The sequence below is a fragment of the Daphnia magna genome, linkage group LG1 (assembly GCF_020631705.1).
Source record: "Daphnia magna isolate NIES linkage group LG1, ASM2063170v1.1, whole genome shotgun sequence".
Lineage (NCBI taxonomy): Eukaryota > Metazoa > Arthropoda > Branchiopoda > Diplostraca > Daphniidae > Daphnia > Daphnia magna.
Window position 1 is genome coordinate 17804584 of NC_059182.1, and position 14315 is coordinate 17818898.

Sequence of the window (14315 nt, forward strand, 5' to 3'; positions counted from 1 at the left end):
CAGTGTATTTTGCGATGGACATAGGTTCATACATTTTCTTTAACTGAGAAAGAGGTCACTCTACCACTTGAGCAAAGTCCTCTTTCGGCTTGTTGGAGTCATCCGGTTTCATGGCGGGGTCAAAAGGACTTCCTTAAATAGGGCAAATAAAACAATTAATACTGAGACAATTTCTGGTTGACTTTCCACAACGGACCTTGGGATGTTGTTTGAGTTAGTTAGGAACATGGCCATTCGATCAATTCCCATTCCCATTCCTCCGGTGGGCAGGCAACCCGTATTCCAGAGAAGTGCAGAAGGTTTCGTCAATCATTTGGGCCAATGGTCATCACCGGCTTCTTTATCCTAAAAAAAAAAAAAAGTGCAAAAAAAAAACAGGCGAAACTGATGGTCAAAGTTTGAAAAGGTATAAAAGAAAAGTTGTTCAATCTTTACCTGAGCTTATTGTTCGAAAACGCCTTTCGTTGACTAATCGGATCGTCCAACTCCGGTGTAGAACTGCAAACTTCTTTCTTCATCACAAAGAGCTCGAAACGTCCGGTCAGTCCAGGCTCTGAACGGGTGACCTTTAGCTATGAGTGGTGACATGACTTGCGGTGATCGCAAATAAAGGTGGGATTGATGCACGCCTCTTCCAAAAAGTGTCCAACCAGCTACACGAATAATTAACGTTGATTGCGTTACATTTATCATTTTTCGCTTGGCAAGCGTATAACGACATAGGATTTTACTTAGTCCAGCAATCGCGAGGCAAGTCCGGGGGAGCACTGTAATCGACTTGATGCTTCGACACACAGATCGTCTCGGCATTTGCTTTCGATTCCGGAAGATCCAGCTTCTCCGGCTGAGGCAACGGTTCCCGTGGCTTTCTAAATCGGGGAACATGGTCGCAGGCGCCTGAAAGGTGGGGTGAAATCAATTTCCGAAAGCAGGGCCGTTTTGGACCTTCTGGATGGTAAGGCGGGATTTCGTAAGTTCCATGGAAGGATTTCCTTCACCATACCTTTTGAAACAAGAAAAATAAATAAAGTGCGCAAGCCGATTGTTTAATAATACACGCAACCAACCGGAAATCATAGATTCGGCGACATCCATCAGATCATTATAATCGGCGTAGGCCAGGTAGAACTCCGCACGTTGCCAGAATTCGGGATTGTGGCGTCAAGTCCGATACTCCTCATTACGGGAAATTGTCGTCCGATTTCGTAGACTCGGTCGACGCCACCGACCACAAGCATCTGCAAAGGACATTGCCACGAAACATAATTATAGATGATTGCGTTGTCGCAAATGTGTCGTTTGAGTAATTATCTGTTTCACCTTGAGGTGACAATTGGGAGCAATTCTGGCGAAGAGCTGCGTAATATTCAAATTGCTGTGGTGCGTGACAAAGGGTTTAGCAGCAAAACCCCAGCAATCATGAACATCATGGCGCGTTTCACCCTCCAGGAATCCTTGTATGTTGTCGAGGAATCTGGGTGGATGTACGAGATAATCTGAGAGCGAATGTAAAACTCTTTTCTCACGTCCGTGTTGATAATGAGGTCCAAATAACGTTGGCGGAAGCGGGTTTCCTATGAAAATAAATAGCGACAATCGATAAATTTGCATCGATCTTTCACGTTCCGTCCTTCGCGAACGTACACGGTTTTACGGGTGTACGTGGAACACGTTCTAGGACTTACCTTATCTTTCAAGCCATAGTAATGAGGCATAGTAAGGAAGGCATGGGGAGAGTAGCTCACTTTTTCGTGGAACGACTGAAAGCTCCCAGTTTTAGTTCTAGTAGGATAATCCTTCACGCCAACGATGTCTCCTCTCTTGATTTTGTCCACGCGTCATTATAGAAGAGTTCCGAGGATTCGTACGATGACTGCAGGTTGGCTAATTTGAAGTTTTACTCCCTCACTTTGGAGGACATAGAACACAAGTTGAGCCCAGATTCTCGAATCGCGAACAACACCTGAAAAGTGCCAATTAATGCCAGTCGTGAGGGGCAGCCTCGTTATTTTAATAATGAAACATGCTAAACCTGCAACACTAAAGTGACTGGTCCTGCAATGCTTGCTCTTTGGTAAGGTAAGTAATCTTTTCGATGAACTCTTGCGAGAAGTATCAACTTGTTATGGTATTTGTGTGGATAAGGCGAGGACTTGGACAATTTCAGCTGTTGAACAGCTGCAATTTTAGCTTAAAGTATTCATTAGGGCTGATGCCTCTTCTTTGATGGCATCTTCTTTCTTGGTCCGTCTGTCACTGGTGGAGCCTTTCGCCTTTTCTCATAGCTGGGCTTCTTTAGCTTTAGCCTCTGCCTTTAATCGACGCTTCAGCCCACTATATAGAAACAAAAAATAAGGAATTCATGAGACCACTATTGATTCTCTGCATTTCACCTTCTTCAGGCAGTTGAAAAGCGACATTTTATCATACAACATTTGATCGATGCAGCGTTTACCTTCACTTTGGGTAGATAAAGGCTACAATTCTGAATAGCTAAATCGCGTGTAATGGAACGACACGCTAAAACTCTCAAGCAATGTGTTATTTCGTCAATAATACTGAACACGCAGTAGAGGGAAATGAGATTAGTTGCACAGTTCACTAATGATTGATATGGTGACTCGGTCTTCTTGCCATCGTAATTGCCTTTCAATGAACGGCTTATTAAATCACGCAAAAACAAATAATGTCCAGCAAGCCAGACGGCAAAGGACTCCTTTTTATTTATCCCTCCGAAACCAAACGTAAATCTTTATTTACAAAATGAAACTTACTTGGACAACTTATCACCAGGGGTATCCGCCATGTTTGCACTGGGTAGTTTAGGGGTTTGGCTCTCTTGCTTTACATGAGTACTAGCTGTCCCACGACTGCCATCATGCTACAGCAGCGGCTTGTACTTTAACAGCAACCTTTCCTGACGCAATCCATATTGCAATTGCATTTCTCTCGATTCACGAACGCAATAAACTAATTAAACACGCAATTGCACAATACTGGTTCTCGCTTATCTCGATTAGTTTTGTATCATATCTTATCACTCTTAACGTTATTTCTTTAAAAGTTTGCGGGAATATGGTGACATGCAAGGTATTGTTTTCCCTTATCAAATAATAGGTTTTACTATGCAATTTAAGAGGCGTTAGCAGGAAAGTTCAAATTCAAACCGGCGAATTTTTACAGCTTTAATTATTTCGAGACCATGTAGAAGTATATGACTGCTAAGGTCTTATCTTCACCAACCTATCATAAACACAAAGAAAAAAATCCAGTTGCTTTGTAGTAGCTTTTTTGTACTAGACGAAGAATTTCAAAACGATAATCTCGAAAATCAGCGAATTCAAATATTTCCACCCGGTTGTTATTCTCGCATCCAGTTGAAAACTTTTTAAAACTTAACCTACTCGTCCGCCAGGTGTGAGTGTCCATCATTTAAACAACAACAATATAATTTTTTTCGTACATGTTCAAATCCATTACTGATTGAACGGGGAATAGCTTAACAGATTTCTTGGTTACTTAGGTTTTACTCTCTATAAAAATTCCGTACCTATTGATCCCTGGGAAATAAGTTAGACCGAAGGGAAAGCAGAAATCGAATTTGAACTGTAAAATGCAATTATTGGCAATTGGCATAGAGGCACGGACTAGAAAGACTTGAAGGTAACGAAGCACCAATATTCATTTTAACTAGGTTAATTATTTGATAAGGTATGGCGCTATCAACAGTGACATATTCCGTAATCAAGGCTGAGAGTTCGTTGGATCCAAATAGGCACCGTGGGAAAAAATACTAACTCGACGTACAACTTTATTGAATTTGAACCTATCCGGAAGGAAACAACGCAAATGGATGGGCCTATGAAGAAGAATAGAAAAAATGGGCACATCACACTGAGAGAAACATCTTTAAATAACAAACGTGATGGGTTGGCTGAGAAAACAAAAATTTTTAACGATTAACGTGAGATTTTCCAACTGGACAGAGAGTCCCTGTTTAAGCATGTGCCCACAGTGAGGTTTAACAGGAGTGCAATGCTGCTGCCCAAATCCAACCAACAAAACGTTGACTTCATTCCACAGCGAACGAGGTAACCAGTCTTCTAATTCTTTTGGGTACTTTCGGGCGTCTTAGTGGGCTGACGCGTGTCCATCCTAAACGATTCGCTATTCTGTGAACATGCGTATCTACCTAGGAATGAAAACAAGATATTTGGTAATTAGAGATTGTGTGGCGTATCACGGCCACCATCACGTACCAATGCCGACTGTTTTGTCCCAACCGATATTGACGGTGAGAACAGCCATTTTTGTCCAACTCTGGGGAGGTTTGCATAATCTCTTCGACAGTTTCCAGTATATCACTGTTGTAGTGCTCTGCCAAAATGGCTGCTGTTTTTTTTATATACGATGCTTTCTGAATGACAAGAAGAAAGAATGGCACATTTCTTAGAATTGTTTTTTTAAGACACATGATTAGTCCTGTTACCTTCCAAAACCCAACAGGATGAATTAATTCTGCGATAACCTCCTCATCAGTGTTTATGATATTTTCCACACTAAGGCCATGTTTTCTTAGCTTTTCCATGGCAGGCAAAAGTAATTTGGTCTTTTGTTTGACTAGACAACATGAGTGAAACCAGGACTTGAAATCGTTTAACCTGTAGTTAAAATTTACAGGGCATCAAAGTTTCTGGAAGTAATCTGAAAAATCATACTTCCTGGGAGTTTTCTGCGTCTGCACACTTCTCAAAGCACCCATAAGATCAACTGGGGCATCTTTCTTTGCTCGCATTATTTGTATGTTTTTCAGAACAGTTTCCCAGTTCTCAGTTCTCAGGCATAATCAGGTTCCTTTGTAACATTATCTTCCATAGAAACAACAACTTTTTTCCGAGTTTTTTTTACTTTGACCTTTTCCTCCAACGATTCAATTCGTTCACGCTCAGTTTCTAGTTTTATTTTTACTGCTTGTTGTTTGATGAGATTAGAACGAGTTTGCCGTTCGACGAAGATGCCATATTAGGAAGAAGCCGGCTGGCATTCTTGTTTTGTATAAAGTAGGTAGATTGAGCAGAACTGGCTTTCCATAACTGTAATAACATTAAAAATAGCTATCTTGGCGGTATTTGATTCACACGCGACAAAACAAAACATGTTCTGAATAGCTTATTTATCTTGCCCACCCATGTTGCCAAATGTAAAGTAGGGGAAGCCATATGCGAGCTGTTTCCAATTTTTCGATATTGTTTTTCCTATATAGATTACACAAAAATTGTTTGTATACATTCTTTTTCAATAGAAGTAGCATGGAAAAAGGATTTCAATGGGTTGTTTTCCATATGAATAAACTGTCTGAGATCTTAAAGGCTTTAAAAGAATTCGGAAAATAAATAGCTGATGCCGAACCCATTGTTCCAGACTAGAAATCCTTGCGTCATCAAGGATGGGAATTTTCAGCGATTTCACCCCGAGAAACGGATCATCAACTTAAATTGCTTAATGCAATAAAAAAAGGTGGGGAATTCTAGAATAGCGACTCTGCCATAGCCTCGTAGAGCAAAAATGTGAACGGATAGAATTGTTTAAAAAACGCTCGCGCTGACATTAGAGTCGGAATGGTTCCTTTCGAATTTATAGTCATCATCAATAAGCCAGAATCTTCTTATCGACATCCGTTTTAAGGCGTTGAATGGATCTAATCCTTTTGTATTTTTATTTTCAGCATGAGCCCGTCCACTGTCAACCAAGTTTATTTTGTCTCAGTTGATCATGGGACGGTGACCGAGCAATAAAAAGCCAGCGTTTCATCTCTCTCGTTAAGCACAATACAACCGCTGCATTTTCTAGCACGTCTCGGTCTGCCGACGTGGTTCAATTAGTCCCGAGACTGATGACTGGACATCTAAAGTGACATTATGAAAAAAGTCGCTCGTCAATACCGGCGCGGAAAGTATCCGAGATATACAGTACATTAGCCAATGCAACTTCGCGGCAACGTGATTATGGAATTCATGGTATAGTGGCTCCATTCTGAATTTTCTTGGACGGCGGTCGGTTAGAGAAACGCTGAAAAGAATGTATAAACGGAAGATGGACATTGCATGATAACCAAATAGTTTAAAAGCACAGTTGATTACATTTTAAATGTCTTTTCCACGAATTACGAATGAAATAACCACGACTAACTTTCTTTGCCGGTCTAAAGGAAAATACATCAATGTCATAGAGTCTTTTTGATCGGCGTCATATTTCACTTAGTCGTAGGAACAGCTTGAAATTGAGAAGATTTGGAGTGAATAATTCTTTCAACGAGGACGCACTGTTGCAGTAAGTTTTTGGTCGATTCGAAGCTTGCCCCATACTATTACTTCCTCACATTCGTTTAAAAATACATGTTTACACGAGATATGCCCACCACGGTCGAATATAGCTCTGAAGATTACACACAGCTGTCGTTTAAAAAAAAATTCAGGGTTTTTATGTCCTCGTATTTTTAAGAGCTACTTCGTGAAGAAGTGACCCAAGAATTCTGCCATATAGTGCAGGGAGCATTTTGTTTGACCTGAATGGCGAATTTTGGAACTCGAGTGCAATGTCCGCCCATGATTGATGGCTGGGTGTCCAGTCCTATACAATTACCGTCTCTTATATTTTCGAGAACTTAATATTGAGTGCCTTGCTCATTTTAAAATCCAGACTCCTGATATACTGTTAAACTGGTTTTTATTCAAACGCCCAGTCGGGATCGTTGAAACACCATGACCATTTCATTCACGAATATGCTAATGAATGACGAGGTAACACACAGAAAAAGAGATAATAAGATCTTGCACAAGGATGTCCTGGGAAAAAGATCTAAATCGGGAGAGAAGAGAAATCTTTTCAACGACTTTGATTCCTCGAAGATAAAACTCTGTTCAAACTTTTCATTCATTATACCGTGCTGTTGGGGACAGCTCGTGCTCGCATTCAGCACGCAGAGCAAAGTTGATTACCGTTGCAATTTTCGTTGCATTTCTTCGCGTGATGAATGCATATTAGGCGATGGAAAGCAGAGACATTGGTGATGGATTTTAAAATGCGACTCCACTCATTTAGCCGTCAACAACTCGGAAATGTGGCCTGAATCAAATAAAGTCTACCACGTCTCTTTCAGCTGAACAAAAAGGGACATGTTTCCCTTGTGAAATATCAGCAGTGACATTCAATGCTACTGTCTCTCGGTAATCCCGGGTGAATGTATAAAGCTTTACGAGGAGGGGGAGGCTGCAGCAGCTATTCATATATTATTAGCTCAACACACTTACTGGTCGTTCTATCTTTTAGCCTCGTTTTTTTCTCTCTCCTTCGTGGTTATACGTCCCTCCTTAGTAGCCAAACGAAGTTTCTTTTCCCATCACTTATTCGTGCATCAGTCGCAAGATAAGCTTTAGCCAGAAATAAGCTTTGTGTCGACGTATTCTTGTTTCTTTTTCCACTTTTCGTCGATATCACGTGAATAACACTTTGTTAAACAGAAAAGTGATAAAAAGAACAAGAAACTCTTCCAACTATTCATTTTTTTATCCTCCTCAACAGTTGCTTAGTAACGAAATGGCGTAGATTCGTTGGGCAAAACTTTCATGCCAATGCGTCACGTCAGAAACTTGAGTGTGCGGGAATAATGAAAGGGAAAACAGCGACTTACCATTTGCTTTCTATGCCCGTGGTAGCATATCACGACAGTCGAATTTATATGATGTACGAGAGCCACCATTTTCTCTGTAAAAAAAAAAACGACGTATTATAAACTTTAGCAAGTTCCTTTCTGCTGTTTCCATGTTCAGCAAAAAGTGGATTACCTGAAGCGTTGAAGACTTCCATTAATCATCAACGTTCTGATCCATAGCAGACGCACAAGTTTATCGTCTGCTAATGGTCAGTCTCCTAAGAAATTACCAGCAATTTGATTGTACCAACTTGTACGATGCAAATCAATCACGTACGAGCTTCTTAAATGCGGAAGAATTGAAAATTTGCTGACAAGCTTCCTTTTAACAAAGGAAAGTCGGAACATAATAAAAGTATGAGAGGCGATGGAACTACCCATTGCATCGTCAGTTGTATTAAACAAAAGAAAAGAAAAAAGAAAAATAAAGGACCTGATGGCGTTGGGATTTGATAGCCTCAAGGTTTCTCTTGTTTTTCCATATTTCTTTCACTTCATACGGAGGGGAAGAGTATATGAAGCCCCCTTTTTCCTTCCTCTTCATATTTGGGTTCTGGCGGGGAACCGTCTCCATACTCGCTTCACTAAACAGCAGTGCTTGTCAATTTTCAAAAAAAAAGTTTTGAAACTATGTCCTCACAAAATAACAGATAGCAAATAAATCATTTAACAACAAAATAATTGCTTTAATTCGTCATTCATCAGTGTCAATTGAATGCCATTCATTTGCCAAGGCTAGGATGCACACATCATTTGCCGTCAGATGGCAAACGACCTGATGTCTGCCGGAGGCCCCCTCTCTTAGTCCTCTCTTGCACGCGGAAGGAGAATAGTCGCATTGTTCCTTCGTTCGTATCCTGTGTTTTGTTTCACTCTTTTTTGTGTGTCTATGTCGTGCCAGAGCATAATATTTAGCCGAGACACAACAAAAATGAACACTTTTTAAATAACGAATTAATTCGTTGTAAAATTCCATCGTTACTTCCATTATTAAGGCGAGTATAGCAGTGTTGAGAGAGTACGCCCCCTGTTCCAGACCGCGTGGACTGAGAAAGCCAGTTGAGAATACGGGTGTGTGTATGTGGATGTGTGTTTGTGTGTACGCGTGTGCTTCCAGCCAAAAAAGATTCCCAGTAGCATATTTGAAATTCTGAAGCATTTCCTGACCTTTGCTTCAAGTGAATATATAGCAAACGTTTTAAGTTGTTAAGAAGACGTGTGTGCAAAACTGTGGATGGCGTTCCAAGGCTCGTCGAACGAGGACGCTTGATGCATTTCCTCTTCAAAGGCAACGCAGTGAGAAACCAGTGAATTTTTTCTCCTTTCTTTGGATAATTGAGAGTCCCCCTTTTTTTGTTTGTGTGTGTGTGTTGTTGCTTGAGAAGCAGCTGTGTGGCACCTTCCTCGGGTCTCTCACCCTCTTGCTGGGTTATTTGAAAAATGGCTCCTTATTATATCTCCCCTCTCTTTGAAAGTTATTCGAATCAAGCTTCACCGTATTTATCTAGCAATTCGTCCATGTCGGCTACATTTGTTCTCTGTTGGCCTTATAAGGTCGTGTGAGTAAGAGACGTGACTACTCCACCATTCAAAATGTTCGAGGGAAAAAAAATATCTCCAAGGACTCTTCGTTTACACTTCTTTTAAACATAAAATTCTATGGCGGGAACATATATATAGGAACTGGTTTTTGGATCGATGACTTTTGATGACTTGTTGCTGTTTTTTTGAAAGAAAAACAAACTTGTTGGCTTGAACTTGGAGGTGATCAAATAGTTTCTGTACCAGTGATTTTTCCAGCTTCCCTTCCTTCTCTCGGTTGATGAAATTCGTTGCATTAACTTATGTTTTATTTCTTTTGGTCATCCAATAAATGTAAAAGGTTGGCCGACAAAAAGTCTTGCGTGAGAGCGATCTCGATAGAATCTCGTTGTCATGGAAACGTCCCTGAATCAAAATAGCATTGATCTTCAGCCAAAGCACGTTTTTAAAAAAGTGGAGAACGCCAAACATGCAAAAGGAAATTGATAGTACCTTATTAGTCTCGATAAAAAAAATTCTCTGCCTTTAAATCACCGATTTTAAAGGGGACCCCAAAAAAACTTAATCGTCTATTTTTTTCTTATTCGTTTAACTCTTGTTCTTTTTTTATACATTGGTCGGAATAGTGTCCTTCAGATGAGGGGGTAGTATCCGGAATAGTTTCTTTAATGACTTCCGGTGGCTGATTGAGTCTTCTAGCCGCTTTCATCTTTTTCGATGTTTTTATTTTCTTCGCCTTCCGTTTGTTGTTTTCAACAACAATGGCGTGGCCCCAGCTGTTGTCTCCGTATGGTGCGACAAAATAACAAAATTTCCGTTTCCTTTAATTATTTTTGTGTGTGTGTGTGAATAACATCCCATTACGTAGTGTGTGCATATCCAGGTAATAACGTTCGCCTCACTACCAGGAGAAAACCTAAAAGATGCAGGAAACGGCAACTCTTGATCAGCTTCCGCCCTGGTGGAAGTTTGGAATCCTACACCCACGATCCCATTGTAGGAGAAGGGGGGAAAGTTCGGCAGTCGTGCAGCGAGTTCTAAATTTAGTTCCTTTTAAAGTTTAAAGTGTCGGGCGGGTAGGGGGAGGAAAAAAGAGCTTCCAGCTGTCGAGTGCGGATTCATTCCGGCGTGGTAAAGGGAGGTAAGAAAAACGAGTAACTCATTTTACCCACAAATCTCGACCTAAAATATTTGCATCAACTTTAAACGCGCTGCGTTTGATGGACGTGTGTCCACCTAAAAAAGGTTGTTGTGTACAATAGGAAAGTTTCTTCGAACCGGCGGAGTACCGTAGTCGTTATAAATTAGGGACTTGTTTAAAAAGGAAGGCAGTGTTATCTATTATACTGGATGGGAAAACGGAAGTCCTCCCCTACTTTTCAATTTGAGATGTCGTTATCGATAGATAGCGAAGCCACTGCCAAACATGGAGAGACCTTTTATGCCAGCCTTTAAAAATGGCGTCTTTTGGCTGGGTGGTCCACATACAATGCGTTTTTCGTGAAGAGTTACTGAATTTCAGAGCCTCAATGACGAGGTTGCGATGACGCAATCAAAGCCTTCCCTTTTTTGGGAAGATGCTAATGTGTTTTTTTTCAATCGTGTTTTTACTAATTCATGATTTTTTTCAATCGTGTTTTTACTAATTCATGATTTTCTCACGATGCTACTCTGAAACAGAGAGAAAATGGGAGCAACAAAAAATCCAACGAACAGTAAGTTAAAAAAAATGTTCCCATCGCGTTTTTCAACAAGGGTAGATTTAAATCGAATCATCCGTGTCGAATCTATTCTCCCACATACTCGTTTCCTTTATCTTTAAACATATTTTTTTTTTGCGTTTCATTAGACGAGAGTGAAAGTTCGTAAATAAAAAAGAAGGGAAGGGGTGTCTCGGGAGTTGCCATGTTTTACTGATTTAAAAAAAGGGGAAGATACGCCCTTCTTTAGGGGCGATCGAGTTTCTACCGTTCAGTTGAAATTGGGTTGCATCGTCGTGGAAGGCCGAATGGGCAAGAAGATTATTGATCTATAAATCTGCCATGATTATGAAATGCTTCTTCCCCTTCTTTTGCGTTAAATCATGGGATATTTGCTCCCTTGATCCAGTCGACTCCCGGGGCTTGTAAATGGAGGATTGGAGGAACTATCGAATCAATTGCGTCGATCATACGCAACATCGCAAGTCTTTGTCCATCTTCGTGATCTCATAGGGTTAGGAGATCAATTGATTTACCGTCGAATGCTGCAGTAGTATTTCATTTGTTTCAAGTTTGATCGAATTTGAGATTCGTTTACATTCGTCGGGCGCGGCCAATACGTAAAACGTTTAAAAGATGAAACAACAGCGAATTACCGATGACTAATTCATTGTTGTATTTTGTGGCGCAATTTTTCTTGGCACATGTTAGAAGAACCGTTGAATATAAAAACTAATCTACCGTTTTCTTAATTGGCTCTGTCTCTCCCGTTTGCACGCAGCTTTCGCACAGCCGGCCGCAACGTACGAGTCATTAAGTCCTTTTTCTGGGAACCCAACGGGCGATTTTTCATTTGCTGTTTAAATTTTCTTCTCTAAAGAACCTGATAGATCTGATAAGAATGAAAGTTGTTTGTTTTATCTTTTCTATGGGCAAGAAAATGGTGTCTGTGAACGTTTAAAACTTTCTCTTTATGGTCGGCACGTAAAAGACGATATGTTTTTGAAATAGAGCTGGTCAAAGGGTCAGTATAAAGATCCTCCATCAACTACAGAAAGTCATAGTGTTTCATTTTTTTCATTTCTAAAAAAAAAAAGCCGCCATGAACTCCGTTATGAACTGTAAAGTTGACGGAAATCTGACAGGCCACAATATCAAAATCTGCCTCGCGTTCTCTTGTCGTATTTTTTTTTTTTCATGGACGCAAAGGAAAACCAGAAACGAACGATGCGCGTCGAGAGAAACTTAATCCTTGTGTGGTGTCTCCTTTAAAAAAAATTTTTAGAGGGGGGTATGCTCTGTCCACATCTTCGAGGCTCATTTTTCCATGTCGAGTGTTTTTCGGGTTGATGCCCTTTTCTGTCTTTCACCAGTTCTCCTGTTTTTCGAGATTCCCTGCTTTATTTACATAGGGGAATTTTATTTTTCTTTACGTTTTATTTTTCCTCCTTGACATTTCACGATCGCTTTTAACCCGGGACGCATCAGTCTTGTTGTTTTGCTGAAAATGGCTTTCCAGCATTTGTTGTTTCTGTTTGGTCGCGTCGACATCGATGAAGAGATTCTTGTTGTCCATTTGAAAACGAGATGCTAAACAATTTAATTTACAGCAAGGTATTTCCATTTGCCGTTTGGAGTTGATCAATTCGTGATTGGCATCAAGACTAGCAAGGACGTCAACACGGAAGTGAAGTTTTGTCTCTTTTATTGATTTTCTAAAAAAAATGTACTCGCCGTTTGGTTTCCAAAAGTAAATAAAAGGTCAGCAACACCGGGCAGTTGTCAAATGGGATTCATCATTAGTCAACTCGTCCAAGGAACGTTTTATCGACCGATGGATTTGGAAGTTTGAGTGGGTAGACAAGAACGCATTTTCTCAGAATGGCAAGTATAAGGAGAAAAAGATTTGAAATTATCTTGTTTTTTTGTCATCATCAACTGAAGTCGACGAACTGGGTGGTTTCAAAATTGGTTCGCAGAAGTGAGAAAATTGGAAATTCTTCTTATCCGATGTCACCTCCCTTTGTGTGTGTGTGTGTGTGTGTGTGTGTGTGTCCCGTATCATATTTGAACGAGCTTCTAAATTATGGCCTTGGCCTTTTTCTTCTTGTTGACAATTCAGTTGCCATGGTGGATTTTAATTGGTTAAAGTTTTGGAGTTGTGCCCGGCAACGATAACCTTTAAAAAAGAATGACGATATAAATAGATGTTTTAATTCGTTTCGCAGCGCTAATGTCGGATATTAGTCGTGATTGTTCGAAAGGGGGGAAACGAATGTCAATCTGTGTGTCGGAGGAAGCTTGAGTAAATCAAGAAAATGCACAAAAGAGCAGAATAGATTGAATCAATCGATTGGCAGTCTTTTCTCCGACTTCGATCGCGACTTTAGAACGGAGTAGGCGAAACGTGCGTTGGTGGAATTGAAGAGCTTCAGTCACGGCCCAACTTCCAGACTATCACTTCCGGTCTCCAACGTTCGGGGTGGTGTTTACAAGACGGGCAAGTTACATGGGCTAGGTAGAAAGTGCGCGTGTCTTGCCATGTATCATTGCCAGGGTGTGCCGCGCTCGCTCGAAGAATCAATCGTCCGGATTGCGCCGGCGACGAGGCAAGCGTTAAGACCGGTATGTTGGCACTCGGCCATAACGATCCATTTTCGTGTGTTTAATGTGCGGTTATTATTCTCCTTGGGGACTTTGAACTTTTTTTTTTCTTCTTCCCTCGCTTACCGTCATCTTTTATGGCTTTGTGTTTGACTTGGAAGTAGCGTCGTCTGCTCGTGACAGGTCGATCGTGTACATGACGGCACGATGCCAGACAGTCATCACCCCCCTTTTTTTTTTTGTTTTGTTTTGTTCGGGACTAGCGTTAAACACGCCCGTCTAATAGTCCGTAGGAGTTGAGATTTGCGTCTATGGTAATTTGATTTTTAACCACTTTGGTTGGTTTGTTTTTAAAAATATAAATTCCATTTTCTTTTGGGAGAGGATCGATGAATTATGTATCAAACGACCTTCGACGGAGAATCGCCGAGACGTCATCCGTCACGTTTGCGGACATGCACGGACCTCTATTCAAAAGAAAACTTGTGTATGGCATTGGTTTGAGTGCGCATTTGTAAAACAGCGGGGCATTCTCTTACGTAACGAGATGATAATTTAAGTTACCTATTTTTAGCTTTTGATGCTGTCACCATGACAACCTTTGATATTTGAAGGATAACCGGGCATTCCCTTTTGTTGCCGTGCCGATTCAAAGAGGTTTTTTCTTTTCTTCTTCTTTGGTTGATATGACAACGCTTAGTTAGCGAATCAGCGCCATCTCTTAGAATTTAATGAGATAGACAGCAGAGTTTTGTTAG

At 40.7% G+C, this 14315-nt stretch overlaps 2 pseudogenes; both read right to left on the reverse strand.

Moving 5' to 3' along the window:
* Positions 1-869: 869 nt before the first annotated feature.
* LOC123475854 lies at positions 870-2806 on the reverse strand (annotated as a pseudogene).
* A 1146-nt stretch (positions 2807-3952) lies between these two features.
* On the reverse strand, positions 3953-5022 carry LOC123475869 (annotated as a pseudogene).
* Between the last annotated feature and the right edge of the window lie 9293 nt (positions 5023-14315).